Consider the following 20,236-nt stretch of genomic DNA (forward strand, 5'->3'; position numbering starts at 1 on the left):
TTCATGGCACAAATCTATTCCCTCCTGCCACGCTGGTAGTGCCACCAAGAATGGTACGTGTGATGGGGCGTTCACATAAACAGCACCATAGTGAGGTTGGCTTTGCCAGCGTAACACAGCAGTGGACAGTAGTCAGTAGTGAGGGGGAACATGACATTGACTTGAGCCAGCACTGGGCGGTGTCGTGGCTTTGTATGCCATGCTGGCCGCACTTGTTTTACGTTGGCGTGGTTCAGCCAAGGAATCGCCACGGGAAACAGTTGCCAGCTGTCAGTAGTAACGAATGGGAGTGGCCACATCGCCTTGTGTTAGTGCAGGCAGTCTAGTTGTGAGGTCTAGTTGGTGTCTTGTTGGTGCAATTGTCACACTTGTCTTTGCATCACTGTGGCCAGTTGAAAGTGCCCAGGGCAGGCTGGTGATTGTGGACAGCAACCAAGGAACACAGACTCTGGAGAGGAGAATGTTGTGGAGCTGCGAGCAGCTGAAAACAGCAGCCGTGTACTGCAGGAGCCAGTGGGGAGCATGGCCAGCTGTAAGTAGGACATTATCGACTTTGAGTAACGGACCGCCTCTTCTTGTCAGTGTCCAACTGAAGATAGCAGCTCATAGTCAGTGAGGAGAAATGGTGAGTAAGCTGGTTATGGTAAGACAGTGCAGAGCACAAGGTGATACATGCTTTTGTGGGCCACATTTGTTACTGGCTACTAGAGTATGGCCAACTAAATTACAGTGGTTCAGTGTGCACTGTGATCGTAGACGTTGGCTTGATTCAGTTTGTCATTGTATGAGTGTACTGCCAGACTGTGATGAATTTGACTGCGCCAAAGCTGCTGACAAGGATTTTGTAAAGTGGGACCATAGTGGTGTAGTGTGTAACAATTTTGATTGTGGGATTGTAAATATGGTGATGCCGTTGTTCGATGATACTGTACCAGCTAAAACATATTGTGTCTTTTGCTTACTTTTTTTTCTGTTAATTTTTCATATGCTTATCTGAATTTTCTTGTGTTCAGCATAGTTCTGTGTGTTAATAGTAATAGCAGTAGTAGTAGTAGCAGCAGTATGTTTTAGACAATTATGGCGATTCAGCGGCTTGCCCTGGTTTAGTTTAGTATGTCCGGTTGTAGAGTTAATCATGGCCAGAAGTAAGATGTCGTTTTATTTTAGAGCCCTCTTGTACAGTCATTCTCGGCCGAAGCATGATTAATTATATAATTTTTATTAAAATGATACTCCTCCAGCTGCACTTAAGATTTCATATTCATTTGGCTACTAGTTTCGGCGTTGCGTTAGCACCATTTTCAGGCCCGTACACTTTGATGATATCAATTGTGTGTGGCTGAGTACTAGAAGTCCACGGTACTCAGCCACACACAATTGATATCATCAAAGTGATGTCTGAAGATGGCGTTGACGCAACGTCGGAACTAGTAGCCAAATGAATGTTAAGTACAGCTGGAGGAGTTTCATTTTTAATAAAAATTGTACCAGCTGATGTCCCACCATCATCCCATTTGAATAAGGATGTACGAAGATTATTTATATAATGGTTGGATATATTTTAGCTAGCACAAATTCTACATCTATATCTACATGACGACTCTTGCGATTCACAATTAAGTGCCTGGCAGATGGTCCATCGAACCATTTTCAACCTATTTCTTTACCGTTCCATTCTCTAACTGCGCGCAGGAAAAAGCAACACATAAATCTTTCAGTGCGAGCTCCGATGCCTTATTATTATGATCCTTTCTCCCTACGTTGGTGGGCTACAAAAAACAATTTCACACTTTGAGGAGACAGCAGGTGATACAGATTTTATGAAAACGTCCTGCCGCAACGGGAAAACCTTTGTTTTAATGATTGTCACACCGACTTATGATATTTTTTGGCATACACTGCTCTATTTCACGACATTACATAGCAAACTGCCATTCTTTGAATTTTTCAATATCCTCCGTAATTCCTATCTGATGTGGATCTCACAGCGCACAGCAATTCTCCAGAAGAGGCTGGGCAAGCATAGTATAAGCAGTCTTTTTAGGAGACCTGTTGTATTTTCTGTGTTCCGCCAATAAATCGCAGTCTTTAGTTTGCTTTCACCACAACGATATCTATGTGATTGCTACACCTTAAGTTATTCTTCACTGTAAACCTTAATTATTTAGTTGAATTTACGGCCTTTATATTTGTGTGATTTATCGTGTAAGGGGAATTTAGCAGATTCCTTTTAGGATCTGAATGACTTCAAACTTTTCATTGTTTGGAGTCAGTTGCCACTTTTCGCAATAGACCCATACCCCATCTAAACGTTTTTCCAAATTTTTTGTTTAGTTTAGTTTGGTTTTTATCATGTGATGACTTTACAAGACGGTAGATGACAGCATCAACTGTAAACAATCTAAGAAGGCTCCTCAGATTATCCCCTCGTTTATGTAGATCTGGAACAGCAGAGGGCCTTTAACACTGCCTTGAGAAACACCACATATTACTTGAGTTTTACTCGATGGCTTTCCGTCAGTTACAACCAACTGCGATATTTCTGACTGTAAATTGCGAGTCTATTCGCACAACTGCTACCATACTCCATTTGATTAGAAATCACATTTGAGAAACAGTGTCAATAACCTTCATGGAATCTAAGAATATGAAATCAGTTTGACACTCCGTGTCGATATCTCGTATTACTTGGTGAGAATAAAGTTAGTTACGTTTCACAAGAACGATATTTTCTGAATCTCTGCTGGCTATTTGTCAATAAATTGTTTTCTTTGAGGTACTTCGGATAACAGCTATTTCTTTCTGGGGTACTGGTGTGACTTGCCCTACTTTTCAGTCTTCAGGTACGCATCTTTCAACGAGTGAGAGATTGTATATGATTGCTAAGTATGGAGCTATTGTATCAGCATATTCTGAAAGGAACCCGACTATTATACAGTCTGGGCCGGAGGCCTTGCCATTGTTTAAGTGTGTGACTACATCGAAGGTATTCGCTTCTAAGTTACTCATGTTGACAGTAGTTCTCGATTCGAGTTTTGGATATTTAGTTGCCGGCCGGGGTGGCCGAGCGGTTCTAGGCACTTCAGTCTGGAACCGCACGACTGCTACGGTCGCAGGTTCGAATCCTGCCTCGGGCATGGATGTGTGTGATGTCCTTAGGTTAGTTAGGTTTAAGTAGTTCTAAGTTCTAGGGGACTGATGACCTTAGAAGTTAAGTCCCATAGTGCTCAGAGCCATTTTTTTGATATTTACTTCGTCTTATTTGGTGAAGGAATTTCGGAAAACCGTGTTTAGTAAAATTGCAAATTTGGAAATTGGTAGTAATGTCTTATGGGATCAAACTGCTGAGGTCATCGGTCCCTAAGCTTACACACTATTTAATCTATCTTAAAGTAACTTACACTAAGGACGACACACACACCCATGCCCGAAGGAGGACTCGAACCTCCGACGGGGGAATCTCGCGGACCATGACAAGACGCCCCTAGACCGTGTGGCTACCTCGCGGGGCTAGTAACTCTGTTTTAGTGCCACTGTCATCGGTAATATCACAATTGTTATCGCGGAGTGAAGGTACTGATAGCGTCTCGCCGCTGGTGTACTTCACATACGGAAGCTAGAATCTGTTTGGGTTTTCTGCCGCTTTTCGAGACAGTGTTTCGTTATGGAAACTATTGAAAGCATCTCGCATTGAGGTTCGAGCTAAGTTTCGAGCTTCTGTAATATTTTACCGGTCTTGGGTATTTCGTGTTCTTTTAAATTAGGCATAATTTTTTTCGTTGCTTCTGCAGTAATGTTCTGTCCTCTTTTGTGTAACATGGGCCAGCAATACCATCTCTTATTCCGATAAATATTATTGTTGGTCATTGTGAGACAAACTTATTGTACTTGTGTTGGGGCTGCTTGTTGTTTTGATCTCTTGTACCACTAGACTGCTGAATTTATTATTCTTGAACTGAATCTGAGTGCAAACGTTAAAGATTAGTATGTGCTCTACAACCCCAACCCAAGTCCCACCGCACCAGAATCCTGCTTCACAATAAGTTCCGTATAATGAATACAATAACAGATGACTGTACACTTCAGTATTTTCAGAATTTTTTTTAATCTCTAGAAAAATTGTTCTTAATAACATGCAACGCAACTACGAGTATCGGATACTATGAGAATTTAGGACCTTCTTGGGCTTACGTCAGCGACAGGCCAATAAATGTCCCCCATTAAAAAGATGTCTCGTCAACAACATGCTCATTAGGAGCAGAGCTCAAGCTGTTATTGACAAGGGTGGGGAAGGATATCGAGCGTGGGTTTGTTTAGAGGGACGTCCCGTCGACAGCACGCTCATTATACGCAAAAGACATGTTCAAATTGGACAAGCCTAGCGAAGCATACCGACTTTAGCTTCGTTTAAGGAACCATGCTCAGCCTCGACTGATTTAGAAAAGCCACGGAGACAGTAAATAAGGACGATCTGACAGGGATTTGAAGGTGGTTCCTGCAAAATAGATATACCGCGCTACTGTGTTACACTATGCAGTTCCATTTGCTATTGTACGTTACATAATTTAAGCCAACTTACTTCAAAAGTATTTAGAAGAATGCTAGCGTTTTTAAATATAATTATCACTTGCTGTTAAACAGTATCGAACCTCGACAAAAATAAGTAAAGCACATTAGCTCGGTCAGACATCCCGAGCTACTATTCACGATTCATGTGTGATTTACGATTCATGTGTGACGTAAGTACCTTTCAGAAATGTAGTCTCCTAGCTTAGGCAGAGAAGCTGGAATAATGATTCCGCTGTGTCTTCTTTGAAACGACGTTGCGGATTCAAGAGAATGTAACTCTCGTTAGTCGGATTGTGATTTGACGCTCCTTGTTCTAAATATGAGATCGATATTAAAGCTAACAAACCTTCCCGTCTTACGAGCCGGGAAGTGTCTTCTAGGCAATAGGCTAATTGCAGTGTATAACGAGTTATACGAAATAGCAGTGGCCGCATGATTAAACACATTTACCGGTATTTTGTATTTTTTCGCCAATGCCAGGCCCTCGACTCTAAATAAATATATCCATCCTGGACAGCCGATGTTGGTTCATATTCACAGTTGCGAACACATTACCTGTATAAAGAGATGGGCATAGGCCCAAATATTAGGAAGCTGAAATTAATTCGATTTCCGTCCATTATATTTCAACTCAAATCTATGTCTGGTTTATAGTTTGCGATGTATTCACGGTAGTAAGCTTTTAAAGAGATTCCATTAATTCGCTGCCATTCTAGGTCATCTAAGCCAACCGTTACATTTACTAAATGCACCATTTTGTGAACAGATGTCAATACAGGCTATATACGACTGTAGAGAATACGAATGCATAGGCTCATACCAGAAAAAGTAAATGTGTATGAATTCCTAAGGGACCAAACTGCTGAGGTCATTGGTCCCTAGACTTGCACACTACTTACACTAACTTATGCTAAGAACAACACACATGCCCGAGGGAGGACTGGAGCCTCCGACGGGAGAGATCGCGCAATCCGCGACATGGCGCCTCGGACCACGCGTCCAAAACGCGTCGCGCTCAAACCAGACCAAGGAATTTTACGAAGTTTTAAAACCGATGATATCCCACTACGACGCTTATATACAGAATGCAATGATTGTGTAGTAGGATAGAGATTGCCAACAAACTTAAATTTAGTTTCTTCCTAATTGATCCAACTTGTTCATAAGATGAAACTCTGTGGATGATATGATCACATTCTTCTCACACAGATTTCGGTTAAAGAAACGTAGTCGAATAGTGCTAACGGTTTTTTTCTCATTTTCTATAGTCTTGGCGAATGTAATTGTTGTTGTCGTTGTGGTCTTCAGTCCTGAGACTGGTTTGATGCAGCTCTTCATGCTACTCCATCCTGTGCAAGCTTCTTCATCTCCCAGTACCTACCGCACCTTACATCCTTCTGAACCTGCTGAGTGTATTCATCTCTTGGTCTCCCTCTACGATTTTTACCCTCCACGCTGCCCTCCAATACTAAATTGGTGATCCCTCGATGTCTCAGAACATGTCCTACCAACCGATCCCTTCTTCTAGTCAAGTTGTGCCACAAGCTCCTCTTCTCCCCAATTCTATTCAATACCTCCTCATTAGTTATGTGATCAACCCATCTAATCGCCGGCCGAAGTGGCCGTGCGGTTAAAGGCGCTGCAGTCTGGAACCGCAGGACCGCTACGGTCGCAGGTTCGAATCCTGCCTCGGGCATGGATGTTTGTGATGTCCTTAGGTTAGTTAGGTTTAACTAGTTCTAAGTTCTAGGGGACTAATGACCTCAGCAGTTGAGTCCCATAGTGCTCAGAGCCATTTTGAACCCATCTAATCTTCAGCATTCTTCTGTAGCACCACATTTCAAAAGCTTCTATTCTCTTCTTGTCTAAGCTATTTATCGTCCACGTTTCACTTCCATACATGGCTACACTCCATACAAATACTTTCAGAAACGACTTCCTGACATTTAAATCAATACACGATGTTAACAAATTTTTCTTCTTCAGAAACGCTTTCCTTGCTATTGCCAGTCTACATTTTATATACTCTCTACTTCGACCATCATCAGTTATTTTGCTCCCCAAATAGCAAAACTCCTTTACTACTTTAAGTGTCTCATTTCCTAATCTAATTCCCTCAGCATCACCCGACTTTAATTCGACTGCATTCCATTATCCTCGTTTTGCTTTTGTTGATGTTCATCTTATACCCTCCTTTCATGACACTGTCCATTCCGTTCAACTGCTCTTCCAAGTCCTTTGCTGTCTCTGACGGAATTACATTGTCATCGGCGAACCTCAAGGTTTTTATTTCTTCTCCGTGGATTTTAATACCTACTCCGAACTTTTCTTTTGTTTCCTTTATTGCTTGCTCAATATACAGATTGAATAACATCGGGGATAGGCTACAATCCTGTCTCACTCCCTTCTCAACCACTGCTTCCGTTTCATGCCCCTCGACTCTTATAACTGCCATCTGGTTTCTGTACAAATTCTAAATAGCCTTTAGGTCTCTGTATTTTACCCCTGCTACCTTCAGAATTTGAAAGAGAGTATTCCAATCAACAACAAAGCCTTCTCTAAGTCTACAAATGCTAGAAACGTAGGTTTGCCTTTCCTTAATCTTTCTTCTAAGATAAGTCTTAGGGTCAGTATTGCCTCACGTGTTCCAACATTTCTACGGAATCCAAACTGATCCTCCCCGAGGTCGGCTTCTATCAGTTTTTCCATTCGTCTCTTAAGAATTCACTTTAATATTTTGCAGCTGTGACTTATTAAACTGATATTTCGGTAATTTTCACATCTGTCAACACCTGCTTTCTTTGGGATTGGGATTATTATATTCTTCTTGAAGTCTGAGGTTATTTCGCCTGTCTCATACATCTTGCTCACCAGATGGTAGAGTTTTGTCAGGACTGGCTCTCCCAAGGTTATCAGTAGTTCTAATGGAATGTTGTTTACTCCGGCGGCCTTGTTTCGACTCAGGTCTTTCAGTGCTCTGTCAAACTCTTCACGCAATATCATATCTCCCATTTCATCTAGATCTACATCCTCTTCCATTTCCATAATATTGTCCTCAAGTACAACGCCCTTGTATAGGCCCTCTATATACTCCTTTCACCTTTCTGCTTTCCCTTCTTTGCTTAGAACTGGGTTTCCATCAAAGCTCTCGATATTCATGCAAGTGGTTCTCCTTTCTCCAAAGGTCTCTTTAATTCTCCTGTAGGCAGTATCTATCTTACCTCTAGTGAGATAAGCCTCTACATCCTTACATTTGTCCTCAAGCCATCCCTGCTTAGCAATTTTGCACTTCCTGTCGATATCATTTTTGAGATGTTTGTATTCCTTTTTGCCTGCTTCATTTACTGCATTTTTATATTTTCTCCTTTCATCAATTAAATTCAGTATTTCTTCTGTTACCCAAGGGTAACAGCCCTCGTCTTCTTACCTATTTGATCCTCTGCTGCCTTCACTATTTCATCCCTCAAAGCTACCCATTCTTCTACTACTGTATTTCTTTCCCCCATTTCTGTCAATTGTTCCCTTATGCTCTACCTGAAACTCTGTACAACCTCTGGTTTAGTCAGTTTATCCAGGTCCCATCTCCTTAAATTCCCACCTTTTTGTAGTTTTTTCAGTTTTAATCTACACTTCATAACCAATACACTGTGGGCAGAGTCCACATCTGCCCCTGGAAATGTGTTACAATTTATAACCTGGTTCCTAAATCTCTGTTTTACCATTATATAATCTATCTGATACCTTTTAGTATCTCCAGGGTTCTTCCATGTATAAAACCTTCTTTCATGATTCTTAAACCAAGTATTAGCTATGTTTAAGTTACGCTCTGCGCAAAATTCTACCAGGTGGCTTCCTCTTTCATTTCTTAGCCCCAGTCCATATTCACCTACTATGTTTCCTTCTCTCCCTTTTCCTACTGACGAATTCATGTCACCCATGACTACTAAATTTTCGTCTCCCTTCACTACCTGAATAATTTCTTTTATGTCATCATACATTTCATCAATCTCTTCGTCATCTGCAGAGCTAGTTGGCATATAAACTTGTACTACTGTAGTAGGCGTGGGTTTCGTGTCTATCTTGGCCACAATAATGCGTTCACTATGCTGTTTGTAGTAGCTTACCCGTACACCTATTTTCCTATTCATTATTAAACCTACTCCTGCATGACCCCTATTTGACTTTGTGTTTATAACCCTATAGTCACCTGACCAGAAGTCTTGTTCCTCCTGCCACCGAACTTCACTAATTCCCACTATATCTAACTTTAACCTATCCATTTCCCTTTTTAAATTTTCTAACCTACTTGCCCGATTAAGGGATCTGATATTCCACGCTCCGATCCGTAGAACGCCAGTTTTCTTTCTCCTGATAACAACGTCCTCCTGAGTAGTCCCCGCCCGGAAGTCCGAATGGGGGACTATTTTACCTCCGGAATATTTTACCCAAGAGGACGCCATCATCATTTAATCATACAGTAAAGCTGCATGCCCTCGGGAAAAATTACGGCTGTAGTTTCCCCTTGCTTTCAGCCGTTCGCAGTACCAGAACAGCAAGGCCATTTTGGTTAGTGTTACAAGGCCAGATCAGTCAATCATCCAGACTGTTGCCCCTGCAACTACTGAAAAGGCTGCTGCCACTCTTCAGGAACCACACGTTTGTCTGGCCTCTCAACAGATATCCCTCCGCTGTGGTTGCACCTACGGTACGGCTATCTGTATCGATGAGGCACGCAAGCCTCCCCACCAACGGCAAGCTCCATGGTTCATGTAATTAGGGATATATATTATTTGTGAAAGGAAAATTTAAATCAACGGAAAAGTGCACATTGTTCAGCGACGAACTCTCTAAAAACCCTGATACCCATACGAAGGAACCAAAGAAAACTCCTGTGGCCTTCATAAGCAGTAACAGAAAAACGAAAAGTCCTCGGAGTATGTGTGAAAGCAAATGGCAACTTTCAACTAGCGAACAATATTATACACTACCACAGCACATACTAAAGCGTACGCGCCAAGAAATCTGTCATTGACAGTGAATATGATGGTGATAAGGGCAAATTTGGTATTAAAACCGTGGTTTACGGCTCAGCAACTGAACCTGCCCAAAGAACTATACTACCGGCCCTTAAAATTGCTACAACAGGAAGATGACGTGCTACAGACGCGAAATTTAACCGACAGGAAGAAGATGCTGTGATATGCAAATGATTAGCTTTCCAGAGCATTCTCACTAGGTGGGCGCCAGTGGCGACACTTACAACATGCTGACATGAGGAAAGATCCAACCGATTTCTTATACACAAACAGCAGTTGACCGGCTTTGCCTGGTGAATCGTTGTTGTGATACCTCGTGTAAGGAGGACAAATGCGCACCACCACGTTTCTGACTTTGATAAAGGTCGGATTGTAGCCTATCGCGATTGCGGTTTACCGTATCGCGACATTGCTGCTCGCGCTTGTCGAGATCCAATGACAGTTAGCAGAATATGGAATCGGTACGTTCAGGAGGGTAATACGGAACGCCGTGCTGGATCCCAACAGCCTCGTATCACTGGCAGTCGAGATGACAGGTATCTTATCTGCATGGCTGTAACGGATAGTGCAGCCACGTTTCGATCCCTGAGTCAACAGATGGGGACATTTGCAAGACAACAACCATCTGCACGAACAGTTCGACGACGTTTGCAGCAGCATGGACTATCAGCTCGGAGACCATGGCTGCGGTTACCCTTGACGCTGCATCACAGACAGGAGCGCAGGCGATGGTGTACTCAACGACAAACCTGGGTGCATGAATGGCAAAACGTCATTTTTTCGGGTGAATCCAGGTTCTGTTTACAGCATCATGATGGTCGCATCCGTGTTTGGCGACATCGCGGTGAACGCACGTTGGAAGCGTGTACTCGTCATCGCCACTAGCGTATCACCCGGTGCGATGTCTCGGCGGAGGTTCGAGTCCTCCCTCGGGCATGGGTGTATGTGTTTGTCCTTAGAATAATTTAGGTTAAGTAGTATGTAAGCTTAGGGACTGATGAGCTCAGCAGTTAAGTCCCATAAGATTTCACACACATGTGAACATTTTTTTGAACCCGGCGCGATGGTATGGGGTACCGTCGGTTACACGTCTCGGTCACGTCTTGTTCGCACTGACGGCACTTTGAACAGGGACGTTACATTTCAGATGTGTTACGACCCGTGGCTCTACCCTTCATTTGATCCCTGCGAAACCCTACATTTCAGCAGGATAATGCACGACCGCATGTTGAAGGTCCTGTACGGGCCTTTCTGGATACAGAAAATGTTCGACTGCTACCCTGGCCAACACATTCTCCAGATCTCTCACCAATTGAAAACGTCTGGTCAATGGTGGCCGAGCAACTGGCTCGTCACAATACGCCAGTCACTACTCTTGATGAACTGTGGTATCGTGTTGAAGCTGTATGGGTAGCTGTACCTGTACACGCCATCCAAGCGCTATTTGACTGAATGCCCAGGCATATCAATGCCGTTATTACGGCCTGAGGTGGTTGTTCTGGGGACTGATTTCTCAGGATCTATGCACCCAAATTGCGTGAAAATGTGATCAAAATGGTTCAAATGCCTCTGAGCACTATGGGGCTTAACTTCTGAGGTCATTAGTCCCCTAGAACGTAGAACTACTTAAATCTAACTAACCTACGGGCATCAGACACATCCATGCCCGAGGCAGGATTCGAAACTGCGACCATAGCGGTCGTGCGGTTCTAGACTGTAGCGCCTAGAACCGCTCGGCCACTCCGGCCGGCGAAAATGTAATTACATGTCAGTTCTAGTATGATATAACTGTCCAATGAATACCCGTTTGTCATCTGCATTTCTTCTTGGTGTAGCAATTTTAATGGCCATTAGGGTATATTACATGCGGTCTCCTTGCTCCCGCGGTCTGGAGACATTTTTAAATTTACATAATCCACATGTAATAATGTAAAACTAAAAGAAGGTAGCATCGACCTAATCGATTTTATGTCGACATGTGCTGCTCTGCAGACACTCGGGTCATCGAGAGTCAAAGAAAACAACACGCCCGTTCCGACATCAGTTTTTATCGACAAATACAGACCAGAGTCCGAAACAGCGCCAGTGGAACACACAAATATTTCATTTACTCACGGCAACACTCGAAAACCCTATACATCGAAGAGCCACACACTAGGAAACGTACTCAATCCCACCAAATTAAACTGCAAAGAACATATATCATGCTGTCAGAGGCAATCCACTGAGAACACCACTTAGTCAAAATTTCCGCAATACCGGTCAAACATAATATGGAAAAACGCCTCAGTGCGTTTTTTATCCCCAAAAACTGTTAGCAGGACGATAACGACCAATGATAAACTAGCTGGTATACACCTGATCAGGACAGGCACCTGTCACACGTGCACATTGCAAACGTTTGGAAAACAGAATTCTTCTCCTGTTCAGCATACGTCCTCAACTATTTGTGGTATGTGTTCCAATCTCTGCCTTCCTATACAGTTTTTATGCTCTACAGTAAAATGTATTACCATGCACATATTCCCTGATCTCTTAACACTTCTTCTTGTCAGTGTTCCTTTCCTCACAAATTATGCTGTTAACCCCATCATTTCCTATCTTATCAGTCCACCTAATATTCAACATTCCTATGCAGTACTGCAGCTCCAACTATTCGAGTCTCTTCTGTTCCGGTTTTCCCACTGTCCTTGATTCACTACTTTATAATGCCATATTTCATCTCTATATATGGTTACTCTAAATTAAATTGCATAATTGCTTTCATACAAATAGTAAAGTTTCTTTTCCAATTGGTCAACATTAACAAAAATTTTCGACTATGTCATCTCCTGGAGCGTCTGATCTGCGGACATTCTCGTTGGGTGCTCCAACAGTAGTCAGCCACCATATTTACATCACATCTAACCTGTGACCGTGCTTCCATGATCTTCAAATCTTTGTGGAATCACTCACCATGCCCATCACTGATAGCGGCAAGATTTTCCGGGAAGTCAACAAGACGGCTATTTAAAAACGTAATTTGACGCTCATTTTACAGCCAAGCATTTTGAAGTTCTGCAAGAGCTGCCGGAAAATTTCAGTGTAACTTTCTGCTCTTTTATTTCCAAGAAAGTCTTTGACAATGTTTCTGAACGCCAACAATGCATTCGTTTAAAATTCTGTCATTATTCCGACGAAATGTTCACCTTTCGGCTGTTAACGGTGTGGCCCATCAAACACAATGGTTCTTATATTCTCATATGACAGGCTAGAAAATCCTTAAAGGAGATACTCAAAAGGTCTCTCTCAACCGACAAATTGCTTTATGAGGTCCAGTTCTATATGCAGCGGTTGAAATGTAATGTTCCTTCTGTCATCAAGTGGCTGATGTACGATGTGTGTATCACCAGATTTCAGTTTATATCTTGGCGGCCAATTCGACTACACCTAGTGCTTCTAACGAGCCCTACTGCCCCACATAAAAAAATAATAAGTGTATATCCGTGTTGCTGGGCAAAGAGGAAGCTGACCGTTTTAAGGTTCAAAACAGAAGATCTATTGGTTCCTGTGATACTGCAACACGAAAAAAGCAGAATTGGTACTTGTGACAACAAATAAATTTCCATTTTATAGAAGGATATGCTTCCAGTTCTGCTTTAAGCCATCGATGAACAAACGTAAATTCTTCAATTAAACCACGTACGTTGGCAGTATACAAATATATTATCACTTTGGAAGTATTGTAGAGAATGTACTTTCACTTCATCGAAAATAGGGCGCTTTAGCTCCTTTTCCAAGCAATTTTTGATTCTAAAAATTCGGAAACTGTTTTCGATAGTCCCAAATCTCATACCAAATCACTGAATTCGTGCTGCTCCAATTTCTTCAAAATTTAGTCACCTTCAGTTGCAAATATTCGCCGTTGTGGTCTTCACTGAATTCGTATTCCTATATTTCAGAAGAGAGTAAATCTCCGAAAACTGGCACTGGGTTTTCAGCTGATATAGGCGCTGGGTATATGGCTGATGATGGGGCTACTGTACTTGTGTATATGTTTTCTTGTTGTATCCTGACGTTTTCAGTATACGAAAGCAACATTCTCTTCAGTGACCTCTGGGCTCTCGCCAAATCATAGGTTTACCAAATACAAGTTTATCACGTGTTCCCTTCGTCCACATCCTTTAACACTCAACACACTACTTGCACTCGTTGTGACGGGCCCGTGATTTATCTTGGTCACCAATTTAGAATCAGCTGAAGTCCCAATGCCATTTCTCAGAGTTACGCCCTTTTGAAATACCGAAATACGGGGTAGTAAAAATCGATGTTACCACAACGACGAATATTTGCTTCTGAAACTGATTCAGTTTTAAAGGGTTTGAGCAGCGCGAATTCAGTGATCTGGTGCGATATTTGGCACTACACAAAAAAGTTTCAGATATTTTAGCATCAAGATTCGCCTGAAAAAGGATCTAATGAGCCTTGCTTACGATCAACTGATTGCCTTTCTGCAGTACTTTCGAAGTGATGGTGGACTTGTATATTTCCATAAAGTACATGGTTTAATGTACGATTTGGGAATTTCAGCCTATAAAGCAACTGAATGGCGATTGTTCACTGATAGCTCGAAGCAGAGCTGGAAGTGTGTCCTCCTTCAAGAATGTGATAGTCACTAATTTGTTGCAGCATCATGGGAACCAATGGATCATCTGTGTTGACCTTAATATGGTGAGCTTCCTGCTTCCCCAGCAATACGGATATACATATGTTATTTTTTTTATGTGGGGCAGCAGAGCTCGTAAGAAACATTGAGTACAGTCGATTTGGCTGTCAGAATATGACCTGAACCCTGATGATCCAACCAATATTCTACAGGAGCCACTGGTCGACAGAAGGAACACCACATTTCAACCTCTGAATATAAAACTGGGTCTCATGAAGCAATTTGTCGATTGAGAGAGACTTTTTCAAGTAACTCGTTTAAGCATTTCCTAGCCTCTCATATTAGAAGATAAGGGCTAGTGCGTTTGATGGACCACATATCCGACAGCTCGTTAAAGATGAACATTTCGTCGTAACAATGACAGAATTTTAAAAGACTGCTTGGTTGACATTAAAGAACGTTGGTTCAAATGGCTCTGAGCACTATGGGACTCAACTGCTGAGGTCATTAGTCCCCTAGAACTTAGAACTAGTTAAACCTAACTAACCTAAGGACATCACAAACATCCATGCCCGAGGCAGGATTCGAACCTGCGACCGTAGCGGTCTTGCGGTTAGAACGTTGTAGAAGACGTTTTTGGAATACACGAGCACAGAACTACACGGAAATTGTCCAGCAACCCTTGCAGACCTTCAAAATGCTTGGCTGTAAAATGAGAATCAAAATGCGTTTTTAAATAATGTTCTTGCTGACCTCCTGGTAAATCTTTCCGCATTCAGTGACGAGCAGGATGTGTTACTCCACTAAGATTTGAAGGTCATGGTAGATGTAGATGTACATAATCCTTCCGTCCGAACACGCCTCGGAAGGCCAAACGGTATTGACTGACCGCCGTGTCATCCTCTGCCGAAGACGTTAATGGATGTGGATATGGAGTGACATGTTATCAGCTCACGGCTTTTACGATCGTTGTCAGCTTTCGTGACCAGAACAGTTATTTCTTAATCGAGTTGCTCCTCAGCTGGCCTCACGAGGGCAGAGTCCATCCCACTTCCCAATAGCCCGTGGCAGACCTGAACGTTACCTCACCCAAGTGCTAGCGAAGACCGACAGCGCTCAACTTCTGTGATCTGGCGGGAACTGGTGTTACCACTGCCGCAAGGCCGTCGGTCGGATGTAAATACAAGTGTTGCCCAGAAAGTATCGCACCGCATTTCTTTTTTTCAGCCGAAAATAATGCTACGAATGCGAAACGTTACGTATGTACGAGGGCGGTTCAGAAAGTAACCCCCGATTGGTCACAGTGCGGGTTGTGGGGGGAGTAGCGACGCCATCTGTGCGTTCACGCACTCAACAGGTCAGTCGGCATCAAGCCGTGGTCGAGTGAACGTCGTACCTGCGCTAGTTTAGTTTTTGTGGCAGTTTGAAATGTGTGCTGCAATAGAAAACCCCGCCAAATGTTAAGTGAGTGCTGTCATAAGGTTTTTTACAGCCTAAGGATATTCTGCAGCAGCTATTCATCGTGAGCTTTGTGCTGTGTACGGACCAAGAGTTATGAGTGAAGGAGTTGTCCGTGAATGGGTACGTTTATTTAAAAGTGGACGAGAAAACGTTCATGATGAAGAGAGGAGTGGTAGACCATCATTGGTGACTGACGAACTCGTTCAGACAGTTGATGCAAAAGTTCGTGAAAATCGACGTTTCTCAATGTCGGAGTTGTCTACTGGTTTTCCACAGATTTCTAAGACTCTCTTGTACGAGATAGTGACAGCAAGATTGGGTTACCGTAAGTTCTGTGCACGATGGGTGCCCAAAATTCTTACCGACCACCACAAAACTCAAAGAATGGCCTCTGCATTAGACTTTCTGTCACGTTATGAGGACGAAGGAGAACCATTGTTAAACAGAATCGTGACCGGTGACGAAACCTGGATTAAGTACGTGAACCCTGAGACAAAAGAACAATCAAAGATGTGGGCACATTCAAATTCGCCTACCAAATCAAGAAAAGCCTCGCAAGATTTTTCTGCCAGAAAACTGATGGCAACGGTGTTTTGTGATGCCAAAGGGGTGTTGTTGGTTGAATTCATGGAACGTGGTACAACCATTAATCAAGACGTGTACTGTGAAACAATAAAAAAGTTACGACCGGCTATACAGAACAAACGCCGTGGTATGCTGACTTCCAGTATCGTTTTTTTGCACGATAACGGCCGTCCTCACTCTGCTCGCAGAACAACGGCCCTTCTTGAGTCCTTCAAGTGGGACGTTATCAACCATCCACCTTACAGCCCACACCTGGCGCCAAGTGATTATCACCTCTTCATGCATTTGAAGAAATGGCTCGGGTCACAGCGGTTTGATGACGACGAAGAGCTCAAAGATGCGGTCACAGGCTGGCTCCAGGCACAAGCGGGTGATTTTTATGCAGAAGGAATTTCAAAGCTTGTGAAGAGATACGATAAGTGCCTCAATCGCTATGGAGACTATGTAGAAAAATAGTGCAAAGATGTAGTTGTAAGATGTATATATTAAAATATTTTTATTTCACTTGGTGTATTTTTTTAAATCAACCGGAGGTTACTTTCTGAACGGCCCTCGTATTATTTGAAGTCTCCTGAGCGAGCGCGGCAAGTTTCCGTCACTTCCGACAGATAGCGTAGCTGCAGGACAGTTTCAAAATAAGGTCTATAAGTGATGAACGTTACAAGGAATGTGCCTTCATTGAATTTCTCACTGCATAAAAAGAAACTGATTTGAATATTCACAAACGCTTGTGCACAGTCTATGGGGCATCTGCTGTCGACAGAAGCACAGTTAGTCGCTGGGCACGGAGGGTGAGGGCGTCATAAAGCCGTACGGCAGAGTTCCACGATCAGCAGCGGCTAGGGAGACCATCCGCGGCTGTCACACTTTGTCATTCGCGAGGACAGAGGGCGATAAGGAGGTGATTAACACAAGCACTGGCTCCGCCACCAGGACAAAGATTGGTATCGACAGGGCATACACACTGTTGTTTAACCCTGGAGGAAATCCATAGAGCCGGCCGGTTGTGGCCGTGCGGTTCTAGGCGCTACAGTCTGGAACCGCGTGACCGCTACGGTCGCAGGTTCGAATACTGCCTCGGGCGTGGATGTATGTGATGTCCTTAGGTTAGTTAGGTTTAAGTAGTTCTAAGTTCTAGGGAACTGATGACCACAGATGTTAAGTCCCATAGTGCTCACACCCATTTTTTTTAAATCCATACAACGGGATGGAGATACGTAGAAAAACAGGGTGTGTAGATGAAACACCATTCTTTCGTGTGTGAAATTCTCATTATGTTCAATAAAGAATTGTTAAAGAAAAAAATGCAGTGCATTACTTTCTTGGAAACTCTCGTATGATGGCTCACTATTGTCGGAGCGCCTAGCGAGAATATCCATAGAGTAAACGCTCTAGAAGAAGTCATAAGCGATTATTTCTACATTTCTTTGTTTACTGATTGGCAAAGAAACTTGACTACCTTTACGAAAGTTATTTAACTTGGAGTAGCTATATATAGAGATGAAATAAGGCACAAGGGATGTACAACATTCCACCGGAGTTTTGTAAAATCAATAGGCGAACTGGCACGCCTATGTGTGTAGAACCTACGAGACTGGCGACGCACCATTAGAATTGCGAAGAAATGTGATCAACACCATTACGAAGATAGGCAGCTTAACAGTTCATATATCCAGGCTGTAACGATTGTAATATACAGAAGAATGCAAAAGAAAGGTGTGGGTCTTTTCCATGACGATCGGTTTGGCTTTAGGAAACATAAAGGTATTAGAGTGCAATTCTAACATTACTCTTGATATTGGAAGGAAGTCCGAAGAAAAATCAGGTTGCGAAAATGGCTCTAAGCACTATGGGACCTAACATCTGAGATCATCAGTCCCATAGACTTAGAACTACGTAAACCTAACTAACCTAAGGACATCACACACATCCATGTCCGAGGCAGGATTCGAACCTATGACCGTAGCAGCCGCATGGTTCCGGACTGAAGCACCTAGAACCGCTCGACCACAAAGACCTGCAATCACGTTACGCTCATAGGTTTTATCGATGTAGAAAAAACGTTTTACGATGTAAAATTTCATAAGACTTCCGAAATTCTGAGAAAAATTTGCGTATGCCATAGGGGACGACGTGCGATATAGTATATGCACAAGAACCAAGATGGAAGAACAAAACTATACTGTGTAGAACGAACTGATCGAATTGAAGAAGGTTTAATACGAGGTTATTGTCTTTCGCTCGTACTGTTCAGTCTATACATCGAAGAAGTAATGATGGAAACAAAAGAAAGGTTCAAGAATTGGAACTAAAATTGACGTTGAATGAATCTGAATCATAAATTTCGCCATTGATTTATTTCAATTACTGTTAGCGCATGAAGTTTTGACTTCTCGTAAGATATTTTCTTCACGGTAGCTGTACCACCAGTGTTGCCTCTTCTGTCGGACATGACCGACAGAACAGACCACCTATCTACATGTAACTGATCTGGTGCAGACCATATGAGCCTGTCGCTGGTCCGCTACAGTGCCATTCATCTTTCCCCTCACCGTTCGGGAAAGGTTTATCCAGCCAGTAGGAGGGAAACACGTAGTTCCTGCTGTGGCCCACGCTCGATCCCGTGGAGAGTGGTCATATTCACATAAAGTGCAGAGAAAATGTTGACGTGGTAGAAGCAAAACCAGCTACAGTTTCTAAGTCAGCATGCCTATTTTTCCTAAAACAGTTCAAAAATTTAGCTCTAGAGAAATTGTGATACAAATTGTTCCTGATTGTAACAGACACTACCAAGTGATAAACAAAGACGAAGTTCACAGGTGATTTTTCATTAATTCACCTCCGTTTCCAGTAAACTTTTGAATTTTACTGACCACATTTGGATCATCAGTCTACTGATGAATGGACTGTACAGGGGCCTCATCACACTGGCAGAACATATCGAAGTAATCTATTCCAGCAATGTTGGAAGTTCGTAGTAAAGTAATGTCTTAACTGAATGGCCTCGAAAGACGATGTAGAAGCAGGACAGGCGCAGTCAACTAATTGTCTATCACATTACGCAACTTATTTGTAGAGAAGCGTTCTTGAAAATGTTTCTCCACAAACGGAGACGTTTTCATCGAACCATCCCTGTGAGTTCCTAGTTTTATTGATTTCATGGCAATACTCGACGATATGCAATAATTCGGTGATAAGAATAGAGGCCGTGCGTATATAATGACCACCATGTTCTTCCATGTGGCGCACCGGGTAGAAGATCTGCTTGTTTGCTGAAGGGCTACCTCCAGCCAACTGAATAATATCTTCTACTTCATCTACAATTTCCTCCTTGTATCTTCGATTGCACTACGAATTTCTCTCTCATACACACACACACACACACACACGTATACAGAGTGTATCAGAAAGGATGGCGCAAACTTAAACGGATGAAAGTACACGATACTAAAAGCACAAATGTCAAGTAAACATGGCCACTAAAACGCATACCGTAAGAGCTATAGAAACCGAGCGAGGTGGTGCAGTGGTTAGCACACTGGACTCGCATTCGGGAGGACGACGGTTCAATCCCGTCTCCAGCCATCCTGATTTAGGTTTTCCGTGATTTCCCTAAATCGTTTCAGGCAAATGCCGGGATGGTTCCTTTGAAAGGGCACGGCCGATTTCCTTCCCCATCCTTCCCTAACCCGAGCTTGCGCTCCGTCTCTAATGACCTCGTTGTCGACGGGACGTTAAACAACACTAACCTAACCGTGAGAGCTATAAAATATTCTTTATTTTCAATATAGTGAAACAAACCTCTTCTAGTGCAAGCTCTTTGCTTTCTATATTTTGGGAGATTGTACTATGGACTAAAACAAGAAAAATAGTCCAGTAAACATGTGCTCTAAAATGCATACCTTAACAGCTATTACCACCTGATTATCTTCAGTACTTC

General features: G+C 42.8%; 1 non-coding gene across 1 annotated transcript; it reads left to right on the forward strand.

Annotated features, from left to right (window-relative positions):
• Window positions 1-19,808: 19,808 nt before the first annotated feature.
• Window positions 19,809-19,881, forward strand: Trnaa-cgc (transfer RNA alanine (anticodon CGC)). Its single transcript has one exon. It is a non-coding gene; the product is annotated as a tRNA-Ala (tRNA).
• The last annotated feature ends 355 nt before the right edge of the window (window positions 19,882-20,236 follow it).

This window comes from Schistocerca nitens, chromosome 1 (genome assembly GCF_023898315.1).
Source record: "Schistocerca nitens isolate TAMUIC-IGC-003100 chromosome 1, iqSchNite1.1, whole genome shotgun sequence".
NCBI classification, from domain to species: domain Eukaryota; kingdom Metazoa; phylum Arthropoda; class Insecta; order Orthoptera; family Acrididae; genus Schistocerca; species Schistocerca nitens.